Genomic DNA, 14,224 nt, shown 5'->3' with positions numbered 1-14,224 from the left:
AAAACATCAAGATTCAGCTGGACAAAGGCTTCAAACTGAACTCCTTCAAGTCTGCCATTGCCTTTCATTAATCCCATGACATTTGCCTGAGCACGGGACGAGTAAATTATAGGAAAAACATGGAAGGTGGAGGGAAATAGAGCTTTCCCCGAGGCTGCCTTTACTAATCTGTAATTTAATTTCAGGCGGTTGTCTGAGCCACAGGGATGTCCTCTGGTGTTGAAGAGTATACAAAGAGACATATTTGTGTTTAGATTTGGGATACAAACCAGGCACCAGGTCTTAGCCAGGAACTAAGAAATACAGCATATTTGTGTATACTTAGACCATGTTTGTCCTCACGAATTCCCAAGCCAAATGACAGTGGACCAAATAAAGCACACAAGCACTAGACGCTTAATGACAAAATCATTTTATCATTGCAATGCATGTTATAATAACTGACTGGCAAAATTCTTACATTCTTGGAATAACACATCAAATCATTTAGCACCGAACATATTCTAAATACCACAAGCAATTATCAAGCCTAGCATACAAAAAACCCAGTTCATAATATATTCCACCTTAAGTGTCTCACAATCCCACAGTCGACTCGGCGTTCATTAAAACCATTTCTCACCATAATGCTGTCGAGGCCAAAGAGAAACCAGGGTGTGTCCCATGCACCATTTGCAGTTTGTTCGAGCTTAGCTGGCATTCAATTGAAATTTCTCCCCAAAGTTATTGGATTTCTTGGGAGCAGGCAGACGCTGACAGGTACAAGTTAGTTCATGGGCAGGCCTTAATTAGTCCAGGCCAGTGCAGTGGTGGAGAAGCAAGGGTAAGAGAGAAAGAGGAGAGCCTCTCTTCACTCCAGACACTGACGGCTGCTTCTTCGCTGGCTCCTCTCTTAAGCTCTTCACTTTCTATTAGGTCTGAGATGTTACATGAGGCTCCACTCTGAATGCAGAATGGAGTGGAGCTGGTGTCAGTGGTGGAGCTGGAAGCTTGTCAAAGGCAATGGCCTTCAAACAGATTTTCTGTTTAGCACACTCTGCATACAATTACAGCCCCTGCTCCATACATTTCAGGCACTTGCCTCATAGTGATGGCGAGTGGAAGCGAACACTGCTGGGAGCAAGGCTGGGCTACTAGAATGGCTGAGGTTATTTCTGTCCATGCTGTTTAGAAAGGAAGGCGAATAGCATTCGGAATATAAAACAGGAAGCTAGACTGACAGCAGAAATGGACGAAAGAAGAATTGGTGGGCCTTGGCGGCACTAAATATGTGTTCTAATACCTGTGTCTTTACACATATGTGACATTTTCTTCTGTTTCTTATCAAGAAACCACAGCATGATGCTTAACATCAATATAAAATGTCTAAGATTTAAACTCTCTAGTGTCTTCTACCGTATGAGCTCAATTTACTGTTGGGTGTGTGATTCAAAGGAACGTAATAAGTTGCACTTTCAACATACAGTAAATGCACAGGTATTAAGAACACTGAGAATGCCCTACAAAGACTGTATGCTGAAAATCAAATGCGCCTCTTCTTGGATGGTGTGGTGCACTGGGGGTTTAAAGTGAGACTCCTTCTTTCATGCGTGGTTTCACCCTGCAACACAAAAAGGAGGAGACAGATCAGGTTAAATGAGAAAATGTTCTTTTATGGAGAGAATCTGATGGGTTCAGATTAAAGTAACACTTGAGTGCCTGTGTTTTTGCACTGAATGCAAGAATGTATAATAACCCTACAGGCCCAAGACGAGTGGAAAGCAGAAATCAGCAGATTGATAATCCTTTTGCTGAGGAGTCGCTCTGACACCTTGCTGACACTAAATGTTGAAAGGAGCAGAAAATATCACCATCTGATATATCTCTAAACAAATTGATGTGGTAGTGGAACTGAATACAGCCTTGTGGATGGCAGACCATGAGGATGAATATAAGATCTGCGTACAACATTTTAATACTGAATCAAGCACTGAATTTAGTTAATACTCATATTTTTTCTTTCTAAAAGGTTGTTGCCCAATGTTTGCAGATACAGACTAAACACTCAGAGCTGCCTCCAGCCACAAAGTAAATATCTACACTAGCTTTAGACACACATTCAGACTAGCCCTGGATGCAGACCAAACATCCAGATCCAGCTCTAGACATGGACTAAGCATCCAAAGCCAGTTCTAGACAGAGAGTAAACATCTAGTCCATCTCTAGACAAAGACTTCACATCCATATCCAGTTCTAGACACAGACTGAAAATCTAGAACAACTCTAGACACAGACTAAACATTCAGACTACCTCTAAATACATACTAAACATCCAGATCTAGGTCTAGACACAGCGCAAACATCTAGGCCAGCTCTAGAAACAGACTAAACATCCAGAATCAGCTCTAGAAACAGACTGAATTTCCACAGCCAGTTCCAGACACCAAACTTAATGTCCAAATGCAACTCTATACATTGTCTAAACATCCAGAGCCAGATTTAGACATCAGACCAAATATCCAGAGTCAGATTAAACATTAAGTGCCAGTTCTAGACACATATTAAGCATTCAGAGTCAGCTCTAGACACAAGATTAAACATTCACTCAAGACATGGACTGAACAACCAGAGCCAACTCTAAACAAACACACATCACTCACCTAGAACCAACTCTAAACACTGAATTACCATCCGGACACAATTCTGGACACAGTCCAAACATCAAGAGCTGGATTTAGAAACAGTCTAATCATCCAGAGCCGCACATTACACATTAAGAACAAGTTCTAGACATAGCCTAAACGTCTAGAGTCAGATTTAGACACAGACTCAACAGTTTTATATGCGGACTAAACATCCAAAGCCAGCTTTATAAGCAGACTAAACATCCAGAGCCAACTCTATATGCAGACTAAACATTAACAGCCAGCTCTATATGCAGACTAAACATTAACAGCCAGCTCTATATGCAGACTAAACATCCAGAGCCAACTCTATATGCAGACTAAACATTCAGAGCCAACTCTATATGCAGACTAAACATTCAGAGCCAGCTCTATATGCAGACTAAACATCCAGAGCCAACTCTATATGCAGACTAAACATTCAGAGCCAACTCTATATGCAGACTAAACATTCAGAGCCAACTCTATATGCAGACTAAACATTCAGAGCCAGCTCTATATACAGACTAAACATTAACAGCCAGCTCTATATACAGACTAAACATTAACAGCCAGCTCTATATGCAGACTAAACATCCAGAGCCAGCTCTATATGCAGACTAAACATCCAGAGCCAGCTCTATATACAGACTAAACATTAACAGCCAGCTCTATATGCAGACTAAACATCCAGAGCCAGCTCTATATGCAGACTAAACATCCAGAGCCAGCTCTATATGCAGACTAAACATCCAGAGCCAGCTCTATATACAGACTAAACATCCAGAGCCAGCTCTATATGCAGACTAAACATCCAGAGCCAGCTCTATATGCAGACTAAACATTCACAGCCAGTTCTATATGCAGACTAAACATCCAGAGCCAGCTCTATATGCAGACTAAACATTCACAGCCAGCTCTATATGCAGACTAAACATTCACAGCCAGTTCTATATGCAGACTAAACATTCAGAGCCAACTCTATATGCAGACTAAACATTCAGAGCCAACTCTATATCCAGACTAAACATCCAGAGCCAGCTCTATATGCAGACTAAACATCCAGGGCCAGTTTTAGATGCAGAGCAAACATGTGGACCCAGCTCTAGATGCAAACTAAACATCCAGATTCAGTTTAATATATATTGATTAAAAATTCAGAGCTAGTTCCTAATGCAGACTAAATATCAGCACTCACAGAGCTTACACGAAATTTAAATGTTCATAGTTTTGTTAGCAGAAAAACGTGGCCTGCAGAAAAAGAAAAATCCATACCTCTAAACAAACATAAACCAGAAGCTATATGCTACTTTTGTTTGAGGATCCAATCTTGCCAAGTCTTTTTCCTGCTGTCTTCAACACTGTTAATGAGGCAGCATTATATGTGCCTTTATAAACGATGCAAAACTGACCACTAGAAACTAACATCTTTTAAATTGGATCCCAAGAGTTTGATGAATGAAACTTTAGCTCATAGAAGCTTCAGCTAAATGAGACAAAAGCAATGTGGAAAAAATAGAAGCAGCAAGAACAAACCTAAGAAATCATACTGTGAAACATCTACATAATTATGAGCGGTGGGTCCAAAGTCAGAAAATCTACAGTAATAGTCCTGGTCCAATTAATGTGGTAGTGTGCATCCAGTCACCTTTCATTAAAAAAAAAAACACTTTGTCCAGATGACTCTCATTAAACCTCCATGTTTAAACATTATCCAGTCACAAATCACTAAACCGTTTCAACAGGTAAGTTCAAACTTTTAATGCACTCTCCTCTCAAGTCCATTCCCTATAGACTGCTTTACCCTGCTGGTAATACGGCTAAAGAAATAGCTCTCAATGCATCATTAAACCTGGTGGAGAATTAACTTGGACGGAACTTAATTATGTCACACACGAGGTGCTGCAAGTTCAAGACTTAAAGAACGGCAATATTGCTGGCTAGTGAGCTTAGATGGTTAGTTTAGACACATAATTAGAATCAATCATCCATGTACTCTTAGCATGCTAAGTGAAACATAAAACATTCACAGTGCAAAATGTACAAAAAAGACATGAAAAAAGGATGACCTTGATGTAAAAAAGGTGCACACCAATAAATGTAGAAAAGAACAAAAGAGAAATAAAAGAGAATATGTTGCGTGCAGCACTTTGTCTAGTTGATTTTTTTTTTGGTTTTACCTGTCAAAGCAATAATGCTCATTCCGATGATGATTTGACTTGATCTGACAGCAGAAATTTCAGACGGTGAGTAAACGTTCTACTCTAATGAATAAGGTGGGAACTCTGTGCATGCTGCCAATCCTGCTCAAGTCAGTGCCAGAGCCTTGAGAAATTCCTCACAGCCTAAAACTTGCATTGGGACTTTGGTCCTCTTGTACCGAGATGATACTGTTGAAGTTCAGCAAGCTATTTGTTAGGGTGTCTAGTCTTGGTAGTGGAGCAGTATAAAGTGAAAAATCTTATTGCCAAAAGCAAAGACAAATAAAAACAATTTAAAAAACAATAAAAAGTGGGCAGATTGCTCATCTGTTTGATGGCTATGGTTGCTATGCAGTGATTGGAAGACTAAGAAAATAAGGTACACTATATGAACAAAAGTATTGGGACACACCACTTTATCATTGAATTCAGGTGTTTCATTCAGTCCCATAACCACAGGTGTATAAAATCAAGCACCTAGCCTTGCAGCCTGCCTTTACAAACATTTGTGAAAAAACGGGTCGCTCTAAAGAGCTGAATTCGAGTGTGGTACTGTAAAAGGATGCTGCTGTTACAACAAGTCATTTCACAAAATTTCTTCTCTCCTAGATATTCCACGATCAAGAGTGAGTGTTATTATTGAAAAAAGGAAGTGTAAAGCACGCCGCCACTGGACTCGTAAAACATGGACATGTATTCTGTGGAGTAACGAATCACGCGTCTCTATCTGACAGTCTGATGGACGAGTCTTGTTTTGCCGAATGGCAGGAGAACATTACCTGCCTGACTCTATTGTGCCTACTGTAAAGTTTGGTGGAGGAGGGATGATGCTACGGGGCTGTTTTTCAGGGGTTGGCCTAGGTCCCTTAGTTCCAATGAAGAGAAATCTTAATGCTTCAGCAGACCAAGACATTTTGGACAATGGTATGCTTCCAACTTTTTGGAAACAGTTTGGGGAAGAACCTTTTCTGTTCCAGCATGACTGTGTCCCAGTGCTCAAAGCGAGGTCTATAAAGGCATAGCTGGGTGCGTCTAGTGTGGAAGAACTTGGAAATCTGCAGTGTTACCACCATACCCGTTCCTGAGAAGCTCTCTACTATGATTGAGTTGTACATCACTCTGGAAAAGAGATACAATAAATAAATAAATGCATTAACAGAAAAATGTACCAAACTTGTCACTAGGGTGGCACCCTCAAGGTTACATCTGCAGTACCTTCAGTTAGGGTACATGACTGTTATTATTCCATTGCAGCTATATTTTTTAAGTTATATTGTCTCCATACTCTTTGTCTTGATGCTGGCCCTTTTATTTTAATGTTCTGGTTTAAAACGTATAGTTATAAAAAGGTACAAATATGTACATTTCCCTGAAGGGAATTTTTTTTTAAAGTACACAGTTAGATCTTAAAACCACTGTTGTACCTTTGAGGCTATATTTACATTGTTTGTACCTTGATGAACGAAAAAATGTACCTGCACAGTATCTTTTTTTCTGACAGCATAAGTAAATAAGTAAATAAGCAAGTACTTACGTATGTACATAATAATAATAATAATAATAATAATAATAATAAAAAAATAAATACAAAAATACAACTGACAACTGCACCGTCACGCACTTCCTTTCACAAGACCGTTCCACCCAAAATGCATCCATATGAATAAGCAAGAAGACGTCCCACTGAAAACTCACTTTGGCTCTTACTCCCTCAGCCTCCGAGGCCAATCGAGCCTCCCGGTAATCCATCATACAAATGAACACAACACTGTATTTTCACACCTGCTTGCTCTCCCAGGACCCACATCTCCTCTCGGGTCTCGCTCTGCGTGGAAATGAATGAGATGGATTGCAAAGGAGAAGATTTATCTAAGAGGTAGAAGCAACTATGTATTTTCCAACTGTGAGGAGCCGATACAAGGGAGTCAACTGAAAAAGAGATTTATAAGCAAATTAGAGGAACATTATCAGATCAGAAAATGGATGTTTAGCTAACTCACGGCATAAAGAATTTTCTGAAACAAAGTAATTCTTCCAGCATTTCTTTCTTTTTTCCCCTGTAGTCTAGTGGTGAAAGGGGCCCTCCAGCCATGATGAAAAATCCAACCGTTGCTTCATCTGTGGTACACATGCCCACTCGCCTCCTGCACCAAAGGCGCAGAAATTTCCAGAGTGAGATTTTCTGGTTTGGAAAGTTGGTAAAATCCCTCTCTGAGGATGTACCTTGAAGGTGGGTGGAACTGTAACTGTAACTGCTTTAGGGCCCCCCAACTATCTGGCTAATGAAGATGGAAGACAGAAGACCGCTAAAATACTGCAGCAGGCCAGATATGAAACATGTGTTTATTAGCCTTTACATCAGTGGCCATGCTAGTTGCAGATTTCTATATGACAGTGCTGGGATTCCCAGTGGTTGCATCATGTATTTTCAAAATGCATGCTGGGTATTGCAGTGAGAGAACATTGATGGACAAAAACAAAAAGGACACAATATCTAACCTGGTCGAGGGATGTAATTCTACGCTCCAGAATATTACATAACATGACAAATAATTCTATTTTGAGAATTTTACTACATGCTAAGTGTTATTATTTAGCAATTTAATGGAAACAGTGCAACTGAGTTACTCTATTATATGAGTGAGGAATGGACCTCAGCAATGTCCAAGAGGTTAAGTGTTTGCAGAAGTTTTGTAGAAATCAGAGAATGAGAAGACATGGTTGAGAATAATAGTGAAAATAGCCTCCCAGCTCCGTTTTATTCTTTGAGTTATTTCTAGTTTCCAAGAAGAGAATCCTCCAATATTTTCTACAAATCAAAGGCCTTTTTTTTTTCATTCACTATTGCAGATCGGAAAGGTTAAGCATGGAAACCTCACCCTTCCGCACACATAACTGTCCAACTGACTGAGGACAGAGCTGCCTCATCACGCTCCTTCAGCAGGAAAGGAGTGGTGTGCTGACAGACAGTTTCATTTGTGTGAAGTACAGAGCCCTGCACACTAATTTCCTCGGCCTATAGGAGATTGTTCCGTTAAAAGAAACACACCGGCACAATGGTCTCATTATAATGAGCCTCTGTAAATCCAAACTGCATTCATTCTCCCCTTCATTTGCATTGAAATGGAAATGCCATATTTCATTCCCTTCCACGGTAACCTTACACTTATTTATATATTTACAGTACGGTGTACAGAGGGGAGGCCGTGCTCCCGCTGCTCTGTTGACTCTAACGTGAGTGATAGCGATGATAATAATGAAATTCAAATGGGGACGAGGGGGGGAAATAATCAGTGAGCCACGCACACATTCCATATTGCGAAGATTAGTACCTCGCCATTGAGAGGCCATAGAGGTTACACTGGTGTAATACGTCCCAAGGCAATGTAGTGGGATTAAAAACGTACTCGCAAATAAGGGGGCTGAATAATGCCAGGGAAACACCCCCAGCGCAGTACGACTCCAGCCAAGGACGATTGCTGTGGTGAATTTCACGCTAGCTAATATTAGCCTTCTCTTGAATGGAATCCAACCAGGCTAATGTTGACATCACAACACAGTGGGCCTACTCATAGCCAAAGTGGCTATTGATGGTCACGTGAGATGTGTCATGAAAAAAGGAAGCCAGGACAAAAATATACATATATATATATATATATTTATATAGTTATATCGTCCATGTAATCTTTTCGTCTCTCTTCTATTATTTTGTATGATTTCCCCCTTCCACTCTCCTTCAAGGCCCTGTGGTGTTAATTATACTGGCTCTCTCCCCCGGAGCAAGCGGAGCTGTGGAAGTGCATTAATCTTGATTCTCCACTTCAGTACAAAGCCTTGTTTGAAGAGTCTCCTTTGGTAAGCCCCAAAGGCAGGGTGATTCAGACACAGAGTGTGTGTGCGAGAGAGAGAGAGAGAGACAGAGAGTGAGAGAGACTGAGAGAGAGAGAGAGGAAAGAGTCACAGCTCTGTGTTTTCTCCGTGAACGTGAGCACCTTGTAAAGCATGTAAACCAGGCAGGCCAGCCTAAGCGCCTCTATTCACTCACTTTCTAATGAATTTTCCAGAGTGAAGCTGAGACTGCCCGCAGTGCTGCCCGTGGGCTCTTTGCTGGGGGTTCATGAGTGATTTAACTGATCCAGGTTTGGTCAGTCTGTAAAGGTCACGATGTTTTAGACGTTTCTCACATGAGGTTCTCTGGCTTTCCAACTCCGATCTGATTAATTTGCATGTAAGCAAATTGATTACAGATTCTGCTTATTCTCTTCCCACTGCACTTCTTAGACGTGGCCCGGCTCCCCAGCCGCTCCCTGCGCCTCTCATTACTGCACTGCAATGCTTTGAAATGTTTGGGCCACTTTGAAATCTTATGTACTCAATAAATCTGCACTGGTGCACTTCTGAGATGCCAAAATTAAGCAAATCTGCAATGTGCACAAAAAATACATAATTCAAATTGGTAATAAATGTAAAAATAAGCACCTCAGTAAGGGTTCTGACACATACTACAGGCCAAAAGTTTGAAAGCAACACCAACTTTGGAAACTAAAAGCATGAATGTTTTATAACGGACAGTTGTTTTACAAAGAACACAGAGTTTGACTAATGTGAGTACAGAGTACTACTAAATGATTCTTAATTAGTTTAGCTCCTGGTGGTTCTCCTGCAGAGTTTTATTACAGCTCTAATCAGATCCACCTGATTCTCCCATTCAGATTCTCCTGAAAGCTTGATGAAGTAAATCAGGTGCGTTAAAGCAGGACATGGCAAAGAATTACCAATGGTCCATGTGATTCCTTATGAAGACTTTCATATAATACATAAGAGTACATCACTGTAAACTATGGGTGCCCATACTGTTGTGGCTCGAGCTCTACTTTTTCCAGTGGACAGGTCATCGTAATCTTCCTTCAAAAAAAAAGGCTGGCCTCGTCCTTTTTTAAAAGCTTTGAAACTTTTTAATGCACTCCAGTGGCCTATATTAATATTCAGCATAACAGGGCAATGACTGAAAAATCACTAACCTTATAGTCAGCCAGACTTGTGTGGTCTGGAGTTCATTTTTAGCTGGGAATTCATGGTTGTAGTTTCTATGTATAGTTAAAGATGCTCCCCGATGTTCTCCTTCTTTGGAAGTGCGATGACTACTTGGCTAATCAAGCAGATTCATTTGGAGTTTGACATTGTAAAAAAAATAGTCCTCCTCCCGCTCTGCATGGAAGAGGTCATTTTTCGGTTCTTTGTGCTCAGTCTCACACTCATCTTCTGAAAGAGTCAGTGTAGGCTACAAAAGGAAAATGCAAAAATGCCGCTACATGAACTGGCTACCGATAAATTAAAACTTTCTAGATTGTTAGAGAGGTAAATTCACAGCAGTGCTTTAGAGGGGCTGTGGCACAGCTATGGTAACAAGCAGTAAATTAAAGAGACAGTGGCCACAATCACGTTGACCTGCACGCTGCCAGAAGCAGTAAGAAAGTGTTGAACTTTGATAGCCTGTTTGAATGAGGTGTGATCTACCAACATGCACTGTAATATCGACTGGTCTATTGCAATCGACATATTGGGCACACCTGCTGTAAACCAACAGAACATTTTGGAGAAACATCTTTGGACCTCTGGGGGACGTGGGCACCCCTCAGGGCTGTCTAGACCTTCAAAAAAGGCCTAGTGATTTCTGGAAACTAAAAATATGTCTAAGAAAAATTATCCAATCAATTTTTTGAGAGACCTTCTGGAGGTCTGGTTAGTAGATATGTCAACCACTGTAAGTACTAACCAGGTTTCAGGAAAAACAGCAGCAGCAACTCAATGCCAGAGTCACTGTAAAACTGCAACACACAAGGTAAAATGTATTCTTAGTGTGTAGCCCACTTCAAAATGTATCTTAGTATGTAGTCCACTTAAAAAATAAATAAAAAAAGAAATTATTTTACAATTTTTTACAAGCAGAATCTGCAGTGTTGCATTTTTTTTGACCAGAGTTTTGAAATTTACTGCCTGAACTAAAGACCTAGACCTAAGGATAAAGGAGATATCAGTAAACATGTTGGTTGTGAGCAAAATACCTCAGAGTAATTGTAAAATATTTGTGAAACATCATTGCTATCTTCCATACTTTACGGCCTGTAGGGTCCAGTAATATTTAGTTAACATGCTTTCTGGACCAGTCTGCTGGCCAGACTGGGCAAAAATAAAACTTCTACATCCTACAACAGTTTCACATTTACAAATCTAGAGGCCTGCAGCAAAAACCTCAATCTGCTTTGCCTCAATCTCCACTGCATTACCCTATACATGCTTCTCAACTACTTCACTGCAGTGCACAGCTTGCTGTTTCGAATAATGGGGATGACAATGGAAGGTTTATATACTTTTTTTCTATTTTGCAAAGTCAGGATATTACAGTATCTATCTAAGTCAGGCTATTTGAGCAAAACCATTTCGAGTGTCAGACTTTGGAGGGTTTTCAGAAAGTGTTTTCTTTATGGTTTATCGATTTGAGACACACTGAAGGATCTATAGTCCACGTATTTTCCTCGGACAGAATCATCTTCGGCAGCAGCGACTGAACCGCTTGGGAGACATCGATTTGATAATGCAGATTGATCTTAATATATTCATGCAACTTTTCACAAAGACAGCTATCCACTCTGAAAGACACACACAAAAGGCGCGGCGTGTGTACTGGCATGAGATTCATGAATATTCCCATTAGAATGAGCTAACACACCCGTGTTTGCATTTTTACAAATCACAATGCACTAAATGATATGCACACACTCCTTTGATTAACTCCATGTTTACAGTTGTTTGGCAAAACGAAAGTCAGTTAATTGATTTTAAGTGAACTGTTTCAACAATATTATGCATATTATGCAAACATGACTAAAAAGGCAAATAAATAGCCATCATAGACCCTTCTGAGACCTTGACAGTGGAACGTTAAATATGCAAAAAGCCACCCACTTAAAGTAATTTCCATATCTACAGATGAACCCCTGTACATTCTGTATTGTAAACACATCTAACTCTAATGTTAGTGTATATGATTATTTGTGTAATTAGTACAATTTGACTGAAGAAAAAGCAATTAGTTCAAGAAACCAAAGCAAATGAGCCAAGAGTAAAAGCAATAAAAAAGACAATAAACATCACAGCCCATTTCTCTCAAGGGCTTGTGGGATGTCAAGTCCTTGTCTATGGTGTGTGGATGTATCTGTGTGCTGTTCCATTCATGTGAGATATGGGTGTAAAAGAGAACAATTGGGGTCCCGACAGGAGGAAATATTTAGCTGTGCTGACAAGCAAAGCCTGAGGAAGGAAGGAGGCTACTGAAATACTGCTAAAGAAACTAACCTCAGCCTCAGAAGCTCTACCCACAAAGATACATGAACTGTCTGGTGTATTTTATGCTCTGAACTGGCTACTACAATCTGAATTTTGTCAGTTATGTTTGGCTATTCGCACTTCCCTTTTGTGTTTGTTTATCAAGCTAAATGCTAAATGGTCAGTTGCCTCCACTACATCCGAGGGGAACTAAGAAGGCCCATAGAGACAGAATAATGATTTCTGTGATTGAAAAAAAATGTATATATATATATATATATATATATATATATGGTGGAGGCCTGTGATACTGCAGTGTTGCTTGTGTTCTTAAACACTATGTCCACTCACTGTGCACACTATTAGACACTGCTACCTTGTTGGTCCACCTTGTAGATGTAAAGTCAGAGTCAGTAGCTCATTTGTTGCTGCACAGTTTGTTGGTCATCCTCTAGTCCTTTACCAGTGGTCACAGAATGCTTTTGGCTTGATATTTTTGGTGGGCTATTCTCAGTCCAGCAGAGACACTGAGGTGTTTGCAAAGTCCAGAAGCACTGCTGTGTCTGATCCACTCATACTAGCGCAACACACAATAACATGCCACCACCATGTCAGTGTCATGGCAGTACTGATAATGATCCACCACCCAAATAATACCCGCTCTTTGGTGGTCCTGACGATTAATGAAAAAGGCTAACAAAGTATGCAGAAAAACAGATGGACTACAGTCTGTAATTGTAGAACTACAAAGTGCTCCTATATGGTATAAGGACCTGATAAAATGGACGATGAGTGTAGAGACAAGGTGGTGTCTGGTTGGTGTAGTTGCCACACTGAAAAAAGGTTGTTCATGGCACCTGGATTTAAAAAGTCAAGACTTTTGTTTGAACCTTTACTCGCTATTAAATAAGATACACTTAATGGATATTACACAAGATACCAATTTTGCCTATGGCCACATCGCCTTGGCCTTGACCGAAATTGACACCTATTTATGTTAAAGGCGTTATTATGTACAGCCATTTTTCTCTCAGTGTCTGAATCATAAAATGGACTTCCAGACTCATTTTGAGTCACTACAATCTCCCTTCTACTTCAAGTCACCACTGTAGATCACATTAGTTGAATAGTCTCTAGTCTCTGTTACTATGCAACAGACAGAGAACAAATGCTAACGGTAATGAGCCATTGAAATCGAAACTTACCACATTCTCTTGAATCTGCTCTGTAGAGTTCCAAAGACCCTAATGTGTTTGCTGCCTGCTGCTCATGATATAGCACAAACACTGACTGGTAACCTTAGCTTACTGCAATCATGCCCCAAGAATGAAACGTAGCCCACTGAAGTTTTGTACTTATTTCCTTGATCTCTGCACTTTTTGAAAACGTTACAGTCATGTCCACAGCTATGAATGAGAAGCTAGCCGTCACGGTTTCCCCACTGTCCCCCTGAGTGTGCCTGTTTCTTCCCGTGTTCTGGCCATGTGCTTTTTAGCCATGTGCTTCTGTTTTTGTTTTGTTTACTTTGCTCCGCCCCTTCCCCCGCCTTCCCTATTAGGATTCCCACCTGTTTGTAGTCCCTGTCTCCTCCCTCTTCCAGGTGTTCCCTATTGTCTGTAGCTATATCAAGTCATTAGTTTCAGTCTCAAAGCATTTCTTTGTTTAAAACCTTGTAGTTTGTTATTTGATACTCAGTGTTTCTACTAGTTTGTTTAGTTTATTAAAGTTTGCTCACGCTTACATCCAGCCTCATTACTCACCACACATGACACCAGCTTCATAGCAACATCATAGCCACATTATAGCATTCAGTGTATAGCACAGTTTAACCCTCTACTGCATGCATTATGAGAGCAATTAAAAAAAAAAAGATTCACTTTTCTTGCATAAAATCGACCTGATTATTAAACAAACATCAAAAACATTTTTAAATAATAATGTGTGCAGGGGTCCTTTTGGGGTATGTTGCCCTGAGGCAACATTGTGCCACAATGGGAAGAAATTATATAGATCTGTGCTCCCTGAAGTGGTGAGATCTGGCTTGTTATTGGCTGA

General features: G+C 40.3%; 1 protein-coding gene across 1 annotated transcript in view; it reads right to left on the bottom strand.

The window, feature by feature from the left end:
• Positions 1 to 531: 531 nt before the first annotated feature.
• cd276 (CD276 molecule) overlaps positions 532 to 14,224 on the bottom strand; it is a 137,963-nt gene continuing 124,270 nt past the window's right edge. The window contains exon 8 of the mRNA XM_036585333.1: positions 532 to 1,600. The gene's annotated coding sequence lies outside the window, so the exon portion shown is untranslated. The remainder of the gene's footprint in view (positions 1,601 to 14,224) is intronic.

Source organism: Colossoma macropomum, unplaced genomic scaffold, assembly GCF_904425465.1.
Source record: "Colossoma macropomum unplaced genomic scaffold, Colossoma_macropomum, whole genome shotgun sequence".
Taxonomy (NCBI): domain Eukaryota; kingdom Metazoa; phylum Chordata; class Actinopteri; order Characiformes; family Serrasalmidae; genus Colossoma; species Colossoma macropomum.
The sequence above is the reverse complement of the archived record's forward strand: the minus strand, read 5'-3'. Positions and strand labels throughout refer to the sequence as shown.